The 14591-nt window shown below is 47.3% G+C and overlaps 1 long non-coding RNA gene across 1 annotated transcript in view; it reads right to left on the bottom strand.

The window, feature by feature from the left end:
• Nucleotides 1-1620: 1620 nt before the first annotated feature.
• Nucleotides 1621-14591, bottom strand: part of LOC142246037 (uncharacterized) — a 30811-nt gene continuing 17840 nt past the window's right edge. The window contains exons 2-3 of the long non-coding RNA XR_012724854.1: nucleotides 1970-2036; nucleotides 1621-1848 (exon numbers count right to left, since the gene is read on the bottom strand). This is a non-coding gene — a long non-coding RNA (uncharacterized LOC142246037). The remainder of the gene's footprint in view (nucleotides 1849-1969; nucleotides 2037-14591) is intronic.

Raw genomic sequence — 14591 nt, 5'->3', positions numbered from 1 at the left:
TATACCTCTGTTGTTATAATTTCTCCTTTGTTGTATATGGCTTTGATGCTACAATAATAAGGATATGTGATATTGACATCTCTATTGTTTTACTTTGGCGCCATCTCGTGGACATAATATAGAATACAGCTTGAAATTATTATTATAGTCAGTATTGGTATTGGAGTTTACATTGACCAATTTTTTCATAATCACTTATCACTTTTGGTCTATATACATCCAGCATACACTCGTATTAACTTAACATAATATTTATTTTTTGGATGATATACGGTTTTTGATGTGATTTCTTATTTTGTTTATATATTTTTATATGCACTTGTAACATTATCATTAACCTTACCTTTGCAGTCTTCTCTACTCCTCAGCAGCGGGCATCACGCTCATGTGTGCTTACCACACATTGAAGCTGAGCCTCTCCCACTGCCCTTTCCAGACACAGCAGTTGGATTGATGTTTCTGGAAAAAAATGCAGCATATTAGACAGATTTTAGTATGGAATGCAATCAGATTTTATCCTGTAATCCACATTTACATTAAGTCTGAACATCTCGAAATCACATAAAGACGTATGAGTTGCTCCCCTCCCCTTTCATTGTGTAGTTATGTCCCCCTTCCTGGACCACTTCCTGGTAAACATGTCCCCCATCCTAATATATATTTCCTACATTCTTGTATATTTGTCCCCATCATGGCACTATCCTGGTAAATGTTCCCCCATCCTGGTAAATTTACCCCATCCTGGTAAATGTCCCCCTTCCTGGTAAATGTACCCCATCCCGACATGTTCCCCCATTCTGGTAAATGTACCCCATCCTGGCATGTTTCCTCATCCTGGCATGTTCATGTACCACCATCCTGGCATATTCGACCATCCTGGCATATTCGACCATCCTGGCATGTTTATGTACCCCCATCCTGGCATTTCTCCCCATCCTGCCATGTCTCCCCCATCCTGGCATTTCTCTCCCATCCTGCCATGTCTCCCCCATCCTGGCATTTCTCTCCCATCCTGGCATGTTTATGTACCCCCATGCTGCCATGATTCCCCCATGCTGCCATGATTCCCCCATGAAAATCACAGAAAAAACGATTAAAAGGGGAGTAACACGAAAATATAAATCACAGAAAAAAAACTCCTAAAATTTTTTTGTTAAACTTTTATTGAAATTGAAAAATGAAGTGGGGGGGGGGGGGGAAGAGGTGTTCAGAAAAAGATAAAATACCCTAAGGGTCTACAGTAAAGAACAGTAAAAAATTCAGTCTAGTGGACCAGCCAGCGGTATATCCCAGCAAATGGTGGGAAAGGCTTATATCGCTCCACCAATCAACTTTACAAATGATGATACATCAATTTTTTAACATTCATTGCAGAAACATTTTTAATACACAATTATTATCATCCAGATCCAATAATTAACCATGCATTGAAAAAGAGACTTATATAAAATGTAAATTTATAGATAGATTTGGCATATATCTCTCCAATATAGAAACTTGAACTATATGTATTATTGGTAGGACAGTGTAAGAAAATAGAATTTTAGAGTACTGTAGTAGGATAACATAAACATACAGTATTCTTTTTATGTCAAAAAAACAAACAAATTAGCCCCAAGAAATATTACCCAACACGTTTCGCCTCCTTGGGTGGAGGTTCATCAGGAGTATAAATATTACATATGTTCCATAGTGTATCACACGTAATATATCAGATTAGATTCTCATTCCTCCAATAAAGATATTTTTACAATGTAGTAGAATTCATCAGTGGGACCTCTTTTCCATTCATAAATATAGACTCACTCTGATGAAATATTTCACAACAGAGGGCTCTCAGCCCATAACCTATAGAATGAAAAAGAGAAAAATATTCTTTCACATATATAGAAAATTCTCTTATGCCACTTACAACATTCTCCATAAGGTGTATAAGGACCTCGGTATATAGCAAGAAACTGTTACTCACAGGTCAGTGAACCCTTCAATGGTTAATCAGTTTTTATAAATCCATTCAGGAAAAACATTCCTGTGACCTAAAAAAAAGGGAAATCATAAGACCCTTTTTAAATGCAACAGTAGAGAAAAGAAGAGGGGGGAGGGGAGGACCAGCCACCATAGAATGCCTCTAATGAGAAGTATAAAAAATACCCAGATACTTCAAATGAAATTACAACCATTTAACACAAACCACAATCAACTTACTGCATGTTTCATCAGAAGTAAGTCTGCTTCTTATATTGATAAGAAGAGACTAAAGGGGGATGGAGGGTTTAAATAACCACAGAAGTCCCCTGAAAGAAATATAAATAAAATGGACTAGATCAACCTCCCAAAAAGATAATACTTTGTTGTATACCATTGCAAAGTTGTTCCAGAGATTTAACCTATATACCTTCTGCTGATTGTAAGGATGTAAGGCTGTGGCTGAAAGTCCTCCTCTCCTGTCAGAAATCAGGCATGGTCTGGTGTTTCCACCATGCATGCTGGCACCTTTTATACCAAAAACTCCTCCCCCTTCTTGTTAAAGGCCCATGCTCCTCCCAAAGTGTCTTATCAATCTCTCCATATCTATTCCAAGGCTGTGATTCCTTTCTAAAGGTCCAGTCACACAAAACAATAAGAAATAACGTTTGGAACACCATTCTAAGTCTGAACTGGGTGCAAAAACCTAAAAAAACATCACTATGGGGAGATAAGGTATGCACACCAGTGACTATGTAAGGGGAATACATGGAATAGCAGAAACTGCTGTGTGAATACTGACTTGAAAAATCCAATAGCTATATGTAAGAGTGAAAATGTGAAAAATGGAATCTGCATTACTGCCATGAACATATGAATCAAGAGAAATTTAGCTACTGAATTGATCAATGCAATAGAGCCCCAACACTACGCCAAAGTATTTCTCTACGTTGGGGTCCCTAGCTTGTGTGTGTCCTCTCATGCAGTTAAAAAACTTACCGTGTATGGGAAGCTGAGACCCAGGCTATTTATGCGTATGATATGGATTGGCAATAGGTGTGGTTGGGGAGGGTTCCCAAACGAAAAACTACTAACAATAAGAAATAACGTTTGGAACACCATTCTAAGTCTGAACTGGGTGCAAAAACCTAAAAAAACATCACTATGGGGAGATAAGGTATGCACATCAGTGACTATGTAAGGGGAATACATGGAATAGCAGAAACTGCTGTGTGAATACTGACTTGAAAAATCCAATAGCTATATGTAAGAGTGAAAATGTGAAAAATGGAATCTGCATTACTGCAATGAACATATGAATCAAGAGAAATTTAGCTACTGAATTGATCAATGCAATAGAGCCCCAACACTACGCCAAAGTATTTCTCTACGTTGGGGTCCCTATTTATGCGTATGATATGGATTTCTTATTGTTAGTAGTTTTTCGTTTGGGAACCCTCCCCAACCACACCTATTGCCAATCCATATCATACGCATAAATAGCCTGGGTCTCAGCTTCCCATACACGGTAAGTTTTTTAACTGCATGAGAGGACACACACAAGCTAGGGACCCCAACGTAGAGAAATACTTTGGCGTAGTGTTGGGGCTCTATTGCATTGATCAATTCAGTAGCTAAATTTCTCTTGATTCATATGTTCATGGCAGTAATGCAGATTCCATTTTTCACATTTTCACTCTTACATATAGCTATTGGATTTTTCAAGTCAGTATTCACACAGCAGTTTCTGCTATTCCATGTATTCCCCTTACATAGTCACTGGTGTGCATACCTTATCTCCCCACAGTCACACTAAACAACTTACCAGCGATCCCAACAACGATAGGGATCGCTGGTAAGTTGCTAGGAGGTTGCTGGTGAGATGTCACACTGCAACGCTCCAGCGATCCCACCAGCAACCTGACCTGGCAGGGGTCGCTGGAGCGTCGCTACACGAGTTGCTGGTGAGCTCACCAGCAACCAGTGACCAGCCCCCAGCGCCGCGTGGAAGATGCTGCGCTTGGTAACTAAGGTAAATATCGGGTAACCAACCCGATATTTACCTTGGTTACCAGCGCACGCAGCTACACGTGCAGAGAGCAGGGAGCAGCGCACACTGAGCGCTGGCTCCCTGCTCTCCTAGTTACAGCACACATCGGGTTAATTACCCGATCTGTACTGCAGCTAAATGTGCACAGAGCAGGGAGCAGCACACACCGCTTAGCGCTAACTCCTTGCTCTCCTAGTTACAGCACACATCGGGTTAATTACCCGATGTGTACTGCAGCTAAATGTGCACAGAGCAGGGAGCAGCGCACAATGCTTAGCGCTGGCTCCCTGCTCTCCTAGCTACAGCACACATCGGGTTAATTAACCCGATGTGTCCTGCAGCTACATGTGCACAGAGCAGGATCCGGCACTGACAGTGAGAGCGGCGGAGGCTGGTAACAAAGGTAAATATCAGGTAACCAAGGACAGGGCTTCTTGGTTACCCGATGTTTACTGTGGTTACCAGCCTCCGCAGAAGCCGGCTCCTGCTGCCTGCACATTTAGTTGTTGCTGTCTCGCTGTCACACACAGCGATCTGTGCTTCACAGCGGGACAGCAACAACTAAAAAATGGCCCAGGACATTCAGCAACAACCAACGACCTCACAGCAGGGGCCAGGTTGTTGCTGGATGTCACACACAGCGACATCACTAGCAACATCGCTGTTACGTCACAAAGGTTGTTCGTTAGCAGCGATGTTGCTAGTGATGTTGCTTAGTGTGATGGGGCCTTTAGTTCAATACCACATTGTATTTCTCAACTGTGATGTGTGGACATAGTAGTTTGTGGGAATCGCTGCGGAACGCACGCCCGCAGTTCAACCACTCACCTTCTATCCGATGAAAGGGAGAGGTACATGGTGATCGCATGCGTTACGCCGTGGAACGCACGCTACAGGAAAAAGGGAGGTGGCCAAATGAAAGAGGCGGTAAATGCTGGTCGCGTGCGTTCCATTGGGGAATGTACGTTATAGGAAACAGGGAGGTGGCCAAATAAAAAAAAAAACTGTATGAATAGCAGTTGCGTGCGCTCCGTGTTTCAAGCGCATGCTTCAGTAAAAAACAGAGAGGTGACCGTGTACTAAATAAATAGAAATGTGCGTGTTATCCACAATGGAGCGCCCGCCACAAAAAACATTGCGGTTGTGCGCGCGCATGAGATGAAAAAAAAAAAAAAATTGGTCAGCAGGATAATCAAGAAAAGCAAGCTAATTAAAACAACCCCCTTCCAGTAGGAAGCATACTGGAGTACTAGGGGTGCAATTGTGGCGCCCCTGAGGCTTCCGTCGCCACAGGTCATTGCACCCCATCCAGCGGTGTGATGCCCCATTCTGGGAGAGGAAGAGAGTGAACTCCGGTCCCCTGGTAAATCCACACTACACCCATTGCTAGGAACACACTGGGACCAGGGAAAGTGGCAGAAAACCTCCCATGCTACATGCTGGGAGGGGCCGTAAGACCCATCCCTGCTCCTATAGGGTAGAACAGAGCAACTGGGGAGGTGGGAGGAGCCACAAGAGTGCAGACACGGAGAGGAAGTTCTAGTTTAGTCAGAGCAGAGTTGGAGAGAGAGTGGGGAAGGAGGAGGAGGCCTGCCGGAGGCAGGCAAGAAGGAGAAGAGAAAGGAAAAAGAGCTCCAAGTCAGTCAGGAGCTAAGAAGAAGAAAGAGAAGCTTCCTGGTGAAGATCCTGGGACTCAGAGGGTCCAGGTGACACCAAGCAGAGAACAGAAGGGGTCCCAGGGCCACGGGTAGCTGTAGAGCTGCGGTGGCCTGTTCCACAAGAACATCGGTGGAGGGATCAAGCTGCAACAGGGGACGGTCCCTAGAAACCGGAGGAGTGCAAAATCATCTCCAAACAGTAAAAACCGAGGCCCAGGGAATGTTGTAAACTCCCCGGGCCACAGCCCACAGCAGTACCTCTAGAAAAGGGATAATCAGCCGACAGGTGACTCCCCAGCCTGGAGGCTGTTGTGGAGGCCAAGCCAGGTTCAACCTACCAAGGCAAGGCTAAGGAAGACAGCAGAAGATAGAGACACTTGAGGGAAGGGTACCGGCTTTTACTCTCAGAATCACCCAGAAACGGCGGAGGTCCCTGACAGTGGTCCCAGCAGTCCAAGGGTCCCTGCAGGACTGTGAGAAGAATTGTGAGTAAAGAACTTGAAACTGCACCCTTGAAGTTGCCTCTGATATTTCATCTGCATAGACACTCACAAGCACCAACTGTGCCCCGGGGCATTGCTCCACCTGTGGGGAGTAGTACTACCATTGCTGCCATATCATCCCCCGGAGGCCTCATACAGCAGCGGCGGCCTATTAGCCGCATACCACAGGTGGCGTCACGAACACAAACTTTATTCATCAAGCCACATATTCTACTGACACCCACCAGGGCCACGGAGCCGGGCCCAGCCACCACTGACTACCACCGGACTAGTCCGGCCCGGCACCGGGTGTCCCATAGCCCTGGGGTGGGCGAGTCAATTTTGGCATCACGAACAGGATTTCGTGCCCGGTTTCACCGAGTACTGTGCGCCTGAAGAATCGTGAAGTAGCCTGTGTTTTACTGTGAGAAACTGCCGCCATTAAAGCCACTGAACGCGGGAAGAAGGGGGGCGTGCAAGAAGAAAGGGCGCGAAGAGAAGCCCCGCCCCCTTCTCCAAGAAAAGAGCGCGAAGCAGTGCCCGCTATGCAGAGCAGCAGATGAAAAATGGCGCGCTAAGAATGCTGCCTAGAGGAAGAGAGAAGATGGCTCCTGTAAGCGGAGGCCAGGAAGAGCTCACCTGGATCAGGCCTGTGACCACCGCTGAGCTGAAGGCTGAGGTCGGGAGGATGGCTGACATAATGAAGGAGCGGGAAGTTACCAGCCTGCTGCTGAGCAACATCAAAAGTCTGCTACTAGAAGAAGCGACGAGCCTGCTGCTGGGAGATCGTGCAGAAGGAGACGCAGAGAGAATGGCGTCCACACGCAGCGATCCAGAGCTAGACTCTGTTGACTGGTGGGGCTGGGAGATGGACCAGTGGTGTGAAAGGCTGCAGGCGGAGGTGATGCAGCAGATCCAGCAAACGACGCGCGGAGCAGCGACCGCCAGAACACCGGAGATGCTACTGAGGGGTGAGTCATTTAATGCCCCTGCCGGCGCAAGTGCCCCAACCCCCGCTACCATGCCATGCCCGCGGTCCCTGGAGAGATGCCCGGCATGGCGACGCTGATCCGGGCCGAAGCCACGCCAGGTGCGGCCCACCAAGATTTCGCCGCCGGAGCGACGCCCATCCACACCGCAGCAGCGACGCCAAGCCCGGCCCGTCCAGCTCAGGCCCCAGCAGCAATACCCCGCTCGGACAAGCAAGATCCCGCCGCAGCGGCGACGTTAATCCACGCCGCAGATGCGGCCCGCCAAGCCCAGGCCGCAGCCACGCCAGGTGCGGCCCGTCAAGAATCGGTCACAGCAGCGACTCCAATACAGGCCGCCGCCATGCCAGGCGCGGCCCGCCAAGACCAGCAGACGCAGACTGTGCTGACAGCTGTCTACCTGCTGCCAGGTGGGGAGCCGGAGAAGAATCCCTACATGTAAAGAAGTAAGAAGATGCTGAACTGTAAATAGCCCCTGTCTGCCCCTCATGCTTTGTGAAGATGTCCCTTTTGTGCTGCCCTAATGTTCTTTTTGAAGATGACACCCTTTCCTGCCTTACTGCCCCTTGTACTTTTTGAAGAAGTCACCCCCCCCCGTGTATGTGTACCGGGCCACTAGACTGGAATGTGGTCCCTGATAAATGTGATGTGTGAAGTGTCCTGTGTAACCAGGCCACTGGACTTAGTGGCTGGTTTTGTTTTCCACTTTCTTGAATGAGAGAAACGAACTGCCAGGCTACTGGACTTGTAGTAGCCAAAAAATGTAATTAGTTGCACCCGTTGTGCCCCCTACCAGAATTATGGGGGATGTGCCCGAACCGTGCAATGGACTGGAAGTGCACACTTAGAGTTTTCTTTATAAGAAGTTCGCAACGTTTACTTATATGTGCCTCCCATAAAGGGAAGAAATGTTTTATTGTTTTTCTTTCTTCACACGTGTAAAAATGTTTTTGCAGTTTCTCCACATTTTCTGTTGTTTTTCAGCCCGAGGACGTGCTGGGATTTGCTGTGGGGGAGTGTGGCACCCCTGAGGCTTCCGTCGCCACAGGTCATTGCACCCCATCCAGCGGTGTGATGCCCCATTCTGGGAGAGGAAGAGAGTGAACTCCGGTCCCCTGGTAAATCCACACTACACCCATTGCTAGGAACACACTGGGACCAGGGAAAGTGGCAGAAAACCTCCCATGCTGCATGCTGGGAGGGGCCGTAAGACCCATCCCTGCTCCTATAGGGTAGAACAGAGCAACTGGGGAGGTGGGAGGAGCCACAAGAGTGCAGACACGGAGAGGAAGTTCTAGTTTAGTCAGAGCAGAGTTGGAGAGAGAGTGGGGAAGGAGGAGGAGGCCTGCCGGAGGCAGGCAAGGAGGAGAAGAGAAAGGAAAAAGAGCTCCAAGTCAGTCAGGAGCTAAGAAGAAGAAATAGAAGCTTCCTGGTGAAGATCCTGGGACTCAGAGGGTCCAGGTGACACCAAGCAGAGAACAGAAGGGGTCCCAGGGCCACGGGTAGCTGTAGAGCTGCGGTGGCCTGTTCCACAAGAACATCGGTGGAGGGATCAAGCTGCAACAGGGGACGGTCCCTAGAAACCGGAGGAGTGCAAAATCATCTCCAAACAGTAAAAACCGAGGCCCAGGGAATGTTGTAAACTCCCCGGGCCACAGCCCACAGCAGTACCTCTAGAAAAGGGATAATCAGCCGACAGGTGACTCCCCAGACTGGAGGCTGTTGTGGAGGCAAAGCCAGGTTCAACCTACCAAGGCAAGGCTAAGGAAGACAGCAGAAGATAGAGACACTTGAGGGAAGGGTACCGGCTTTTACTCTCAGAATCACCCAGAAACGGCGGAGGTCCCTGACAGTGGTCCCAGCAGTCCAAGGGTCCCTGCAGGACTGTGAGAAGAATTGTGAGTAAAGAACTTGAAACTGCACCCTTGAAGTTGCCTCTGATATTTCATCTGCATAGACACTCACAAGCACCAACTGTGCCCCGGGGCATTGCTCCACCTGTGGGGAGTAGTACTACCATTGCTGCCATATCATCCCCCGGAGGCCTCATACAGCAGCGGCGGCCTATTAGCCGCATACCACAGGTGGCGTCACGAACACAAACTTTATTCATCAAGCCACATATTCTACTGACACCCACCAGGGCCACGGAGCCGGGCCCAGCCACCACTGACTACCACCGGACTAGTCCGGCCCGGCACCGGGTGTCCCATAGCCCTGGGGTGGGCAAGTCACAATAAATACACACCCCCTAAGGTAACTCTGCCTATCAACCTGCCATGCAATAGAGAAACCATAATTTCCCCCATGCTGCCGTGCTTCCCCCATGCTGCCATGCTTCCCCCGCGCTGCCATGTTTCCTCCATGCTGCCATGTCTCCCCATTCTGCCATCTTTCCCCATGCTGCCATGTTTCCTTTATGCTGCCATGTTTTATCCATGCTGCCATGTTCCTTCATGCTGCCATGTTTCCCCCATGCTGCCATGTCTCCCCATGCTGTCATGTTTCCCCTTGCTGCCATGTTTCCCCCATGCTGCCATCTTTCCTTTATGCTGCCATATTTCCTCCATGCTGCCATATTTCCTCCATGGTGCCATGTACCCCATGCTGCCATGTCTCCCCATGCTGCCATGTTTCCCCCATGCTGCCATGTCTCCCCATGCTGCCATGTTCCCACCACCCACCTTGGCACAGCCGCACACAGTTTAAAAAAAAACAAAATAAGAAAACCCTCACTTTTCAACATATGTTCCACCGCTGCGCATCGCTGGGTCCTCAGTTCCCGCGAGGCTTCAAGACTTCATTACGCCGGTGCCACTTACTGACACTCCTGCCGTCTCCTAAGGAACATGCCTGCAGCCTACGAGAGGAGTGTCAGAGCGAGGAGAAATGTCTCCTTTGCTCCAACACAACTTTGTTGTAACTTTGCTAGTGCAATCAAAATAGCTGAATGAGGTGACAGCGCGTGTGCTGATGGAAAGGGATGTGTGTGCCCAGTCTGGCATGCATGCCATAGGTTCGCCATCACTACCCTAGCTGAATCTAAGCCACACATATAGGAGCAAAATACAGGATGACATTAAAATCAATTTTCTATTGAAAAATATTATAACCATAAAAAGAGAGAATGTACAGAAAAATGCCTAAGGGTAACCGTACAGCATACAGGACAAACACAGCATAAATAAGGTAATACAAAAAAGTCAGTAAGGTATTAAAATATAATGTTACAAGTGCATATAAAAATATATAAACAAAATAAAAAATCACATCAAAGACTGTATATCATCCAAAAAATAAATAATATTATTATGTTAAGTAAATACAAGTGTATACTTTATATTTATAGAACAAAAATGACAAGTCCTTGTGAAAAAATTGGTCAATGTAAACTCCAATAGCAATACTGACTATAATAATAATATGAAGCTGTATTCTATATTGTGTCCAGAAGATGGCGCCAAAGTATAACAAACCAGATGTCAATGGTTTGTTATACTTTGGCGCCATCTCGTGGTCATAATGCAGAATACAGATTGAAATTAGTTTTTTAGTCAGAATTGGTATTTCAGTTTACATTGACCAATTTTTTCACAAGCACTTGTCATTTTTGGTCTATATACATCCAGTATACACTTGTATTCACTTAACATAATAATATTATTTATTTTTTGGATGATATACGGTCTATGATGTGATTTCTTATTTTGTTTATATATTTTTATATGCACTTGTAACATATTTTAATACCTTACTGACTTTGTTGTATTACCTTATTTATGCTGTGTTTGTCCTGTATGCTGTATGGTCGCCCTTCGGTGTTTTTCTATACATTCTGCCTAGGATACGGCGGAAGCGTCAGTAAGTGGCGCCGGCGTAATGACGTCTTGTGGCCTCGCGGAAACTGAGGACCCAGCAGCGCGCAGCGGTGGAGCGTCTGTTGGAAGGTGAGGGGGTTTTTTTTAACTGTGTGCTGTACCAATGTGGGTGGGGGGGGGGGACCATGGCAGCATGGGGGAACATGGCAGCATGGGGAAACATGGCAGCATGGAGGAAACATGGCAGCATTGGGAAACATGGCAGCATAGGGGAAACATGTCGGCACGGAGGAAACATGGCAGCACGGAGGAAACATGGCAGAATGGAGGAAACATGGCAGCATGGGGGAAACATGGCAGCACGGAGGAAACATGGCAGCACGGAGGAAACATGGCAGCACGGAGGAAACATGGCAGAATAGGGAAAGATGGCAGCATGGGGAAAGATGGCAGCATGGGGGAAACGTGGCAGCATGCGGTAAGCATGGCAGCATGGGGAGACATGGCAACATAAGGGACACATGGCAGCATGGGGGAGACATGCCAGGATGGGGAAGACATGCCAGGATGGGTGAGACATGCCAGGATGGGGGAGACATGCCAGGATGGGGGAGACATGCCAGGATGGAGGTACATAAACATAGCAGGATGGGGAGACATGCCAGGATGGGGAAACATGCCAGGATGGGCAAACATGATAGGATGGGGAAACATAACAATGCCAGGATGGGGAAACATGAACATGCTAGATGGGGAAACATGCCAGTATGAGGAAATATGCCAGGATGGGGTAGATTTACCAGGAAGGGGGACATTTAAAAGAATGGGGGAACATGTTGGGAAGGAGTACATTTACCAGGAAGGGAGACATTTACCATAATGGGGTACATTTACCCGGATGGGGAACATTTACCAGGATGGGGAACATTTACCAGGATGGGGGTGCATTTAGTAGGAAGGGGGAGATTTACCAGGAAGAAGGAACATGTCGAGATGGGGTACATTTACAAGGATAGGGGATCATTTACCAGGATGGGGAACATTTACCAGGATAGGGTAGATTTACCAGGATGGGGCCATGATGGGGACAAATATACCAGAATGTATTAAATATATATCAGGATAGGAGACATGTTTACCAGGAAGTGGTCCTGGAAGGGGGATATAACTACACAATGAAAGGGGAGGGGAGCAACTCGTACATCTTTGTGGGATTTCAAGATGTTCAGACTTTGAAATGTAGATGTGGATTACAGGGTGAAATCTGATTGCATTTAATGCTAAAATCTTTGTCTGTCTAATATGTTGCAATTTTTTACTGGAAGATCAATCCAACTGCTGTGTCTGGACGGGCAGTGGGAGAGGCTCAGCTTCAATGTGTGGTAAGCACACAGGAGCGTGATGCCCCCTGCTGAGGGGAAGAGAAGACTGTAATGGTAAGGTTAAATTCAATTATTTACATAATAGGATTGGTTGGCACTTCGGAAAAAAAATTGGGTTTAGGGCTACAGTTTGGGCACTCGGCCTGTGAAAGGTTCGCCATGACTGAACTGGGGAAACACAGTCAGGATAGACATAAATGAGCCCCAAAGCACAAAAAAACGTGACTATCTGGAGTGACTGAGAACCGAGCGGGACAGAGAAAGCCAAAGCTTGGGGTCTCAGTTTAGCAGTAAGATACCTATCCCCTACTCACTGCTCCTTAGTACCTGAGGAGAGTGGTTGAAGCCTAAAGTAAAGTTTACAGACCTCCTTAAACACAACAAACTTGTCCTGACCTCCGAAGAACCTAGCCAGCAAAGCTAAATTAGGCTCAGGCAGGAACTGTATGGGTGCAGCAGCCGCTAATGCCAGGGTCTATGAGGGGGATTGTAATATCACCGAATGCAGATCTGCAACCTCCATTGATAGATTCTGCAGCTGCTCAGCTAGAGCAATGACGGGGTCCATCGTAGACCTAAAAATAGCGAGGCCAGTGGTACTAGTGTGGCTACTGTTCCCAGAACCAGACTTACCCTGAGAGGGGTGTGACCAGTGGCGTAGCAAAGCGAGGGCGGAGGAGGCGGTCCACCCCAGGCGGCACGTGCCAGGGGGGCGGCATTAAAAAATAAAAAGTAAAAAGTAAAAGTAAAAAATAGAAAAACATAGAAGAAATAATAATTGTTGATTAACCTCCTAACTAGAGATGAGCGATGTTCGAGGTTCGCCAATTTCATGTTCGAGTGATTTTGGGGGGTGCTCGAGATTGAACTCGAACTCGAGCTTTTTGCTAAAAGCTCGATAGCTCAAGTTATGTTCGAGAATGGCTCGATCAGCAAAAAGCCTAGCTAGTTACTAGCTGGCTTTTCACTGTAATAGTGTGAGTCACTGTGATTCACACTATTATCAAATTTCAGCGTATAGTGTGCAGGGAGGACGCGGTTTAGATCTGTGATGCTGATAGAATGCAGATCGCCATTTTTTTTTCTTTTCTCCTAAGCGCGCGTGCAGTGGGGTGGGCCAGGATGTCAGCCAATCACAGACACACACACAGCTAAGTGTACTTTTTGCCAGACAAGCAAGGGCATGTGTCATAGGCTGTGAATGTCACATGTTCTTGCCTTATAAATACGGCCATTTTCCCTCATTATCTGCTTTCTGCGTGTGGGTTAAAGTCACCACTCACGCTGCTCTTGCCACCGCTCCTGCTGTGTACGCTATACACACAGCGCTGTACAAATTAGGGACTGCAGTTTTTTTCAGCCCTTTTCAGGGCTGATTTCCAGGCGCTCAGAGCCATAGCTGACAGGCAGGTCAGTGGAAACGCTGTATACAGCTTCAGATAACAGCGTCTGTGTACCTAAGCTCAGGCAATTCCTTGCTGCATTTCATCATTAGGAGGGATAGAAAGTAAGGCTTCCATTCCTGTCCTGGTACCCACAGAAGCCGGGCACTGTACCCACCTGCCCATTTTTACCACCCAATTTTATTTGTCCAAATAGCTGACACTTTTGCTGCCATCCTAAAAGTGTCTGGAATACTAAGTTACTGTTCCTTTCCTGTCCACTGACCCACAGAACCCGGGCACTTTACCAACCTGCCCACTTTTGCCACGCAATTTTATTTGCCCAAATAGCTGACACTTTTGCTGCCATCCTAAAAGTGTCTGGAATACTAAGTTACTGTTCCTTTCCTGTCCACTGACCCACAGAACCCGGGCATTGTACCCACCTGCCCACTTTTGCCACGCAATTTTATTTGCCCAAATAGCTGACACTTTTGCTGCCATCCTAAAAGTGTCTGGAATACTAAGTTACTGTTCCTTTCCTGTCCACTGACCCACAGAACCCGGGCACTGTACCCACCTGCCCACTTTTGCCACGCAATTTTATTTGCCCAAATTGCTGACACTTTTTCTGCCATCCTAAAAGTGTCTTGAATAGTAACGTATTTTTCCTTTCCTGTCCTGGTACCCACAGAACCCGGGCACTGTACCCACCTGCCCACTTTTGCCACGCAATTTTATTTGCCCAAAGAGATGACACTTTTGCTGCCATCCTAAAAGTGTCTGGAATACTAAGTTACTGTTCCTTTCCTGTCCTGGTACCCACAGAACCCGGGCACTGTACCCACCTGCCCACTTTTGCCAC

The sequence above is a fragment of the Anomaloglossus baeobatrachus genome, chromosome 7, assembly GCF_048569485.1.
Source record: "Anomaloglossus baeobatrachus isolate aAnoBae1 chromosome 7, aAnoBae1.hap1, whole genome shotgun sequence".
In the NCBI taxonomy this organism is placed as follows: Eukaryota; Metazoa; Chordata; class Amphibia; order Anura; family Aromobatidae; genus Anomaloglossus; species Anomaloglossus baeobatrachus.
The sequence above is the reverse complement of the archived record's forward strand: the minus strand, read 5'-3'. Positions and strand labels throughout refer to the sequence as shown.